General features: G+C 44.7%; 1 pseudogene; it reads right to left on the reverse strand.

Moving 5' to 3' along the window:
- Positions 1-237: 237 nt before the first annotated feature.
- Positions 238-305, reverse strand: LOC148164625 (U4 spliceosomal RNA; annotated as a pseudogene).
- Positions 306-1,328: the final 1,023 nt, after the last annotated feature.

Raw genomic sequence — 1,328 nt, forward strand, 5'->3', positions numbered from 1 at the left:
AACCTATCAAACTGTGGTTCTTTTGATGGAATGGTTTCTATGGTCAGTGTTGGATATTTGTTCTGACCCCAGTCGGGTTCTTCCCCAATGTCCCACTCCCAGTCAGTCACTTTCCTGTATAGTGGTAAGTTGATACTTTAGCCTACATCTTAAAACGCCCTCCCAATTGCATTTCACCACCACAACCTCTACTTAGCCTGCAAATTCCCCGAACTCTTTTGCAGAAAAAGACAGTGCCTTTGAATCAGCAATAATCACTCCTCGGATAAACCTCATTGGCTACGATACTGCCACTGTGCAAAGCTGGAAGACAGTGCCTTTGAAAGGCATTTCCAACTATGTATTTCATGGTCTCCTTCTTTTCCCCTACCCCTGCCCTCACCAAGGCTCTGGAGCTTGGGGTGGGTACAGTGACAAACTTCTCAGTGAGTGACACCCACATTCTAGGAGCTAAGTACTCGATGGGCTATGGGAAGCCTCTGGGCTTGCCTCTTTTGGTATAGAATCACTGTCTCATGAGGTAGGCCAAAGGCAATCAGGGCCCCAGTATTCATAATAGGGAAATACCTAGTGGTGAAAGATAGGATCTTAATTCCCTGAGTGGAGACTGAACAGAAGAATTGAGCCCCACTTCTCAGTTGTACTCTCTGGGATTTAGCCTCAGGTACAGGCAGGACAATTGAGAACTGGGGGGAAAGGGAACCCTGTGTTCTTGGCTGTAGCAGTCTGGAGTGGATTCTCTGTCTCCCCATACCCTTTCCTCTCTCTTTTTCTGCTTCTTTTAAACTTACACAGAGAGGAAATTGTTGACTTATCTTCTATTCTTCCATAAGAAATAGTCCCAAAGAAGGTATTTTATGGGTGAAGTATGTGTGTGTACCTTGTTAATATATCTGATTTAGGAAAAGAAAGAAAAAGGAAGCAAGGAAGGAAGGAAGGAACGAAGGAAGGAACGAAGGAAGGAACGAAGGAAGGAAGAAAGGAAGGAAGGAAAGGAAGGAAGGAAGGAAGGAAGGAAGGAAGGAAGGAAGGAAGGGAGGGAGGGAGGGAGGGAAGCAGACCAAATGTCAGTGGGAAATTTGACTCATGTTTCCATTAGAGAATGTGTCCACTTTCCCTAGTCCTCTCACATCAGAGCATCCAGACACAGGTCGATGCCAGTGTTTTACTCAATCTCACTTCTATGGATGTGGGAGACTCATTCTATGCCCCACATTTCACAAAGTTTTTCTGGTTCTATTTGCATACTTCATGCAGAACATTCAATTCCTGTTATCTAACAGAATGAAATAGCTTAAGTATCTCTGCTAGATTCTAGGCCCAGAGCC

The sequence above is a fragment of the Eumetopias jubatus genome, unplaced genomic scaffold (genome assembly GCF_037043125.1).
Source record: "Eumetopias jubatus isolate StellerSeaLion01/CBP00866 unplaced genomic scaffold, mEumJub1_p1.0 scaffold_4, whole genome shotgun sequence".
Lineage (NCBI taxonomy): Eukaryota > Metazoa > Chordata > Mammalia > Carnivora > Otariidae > Eumetopias > Eumetopias jubatus.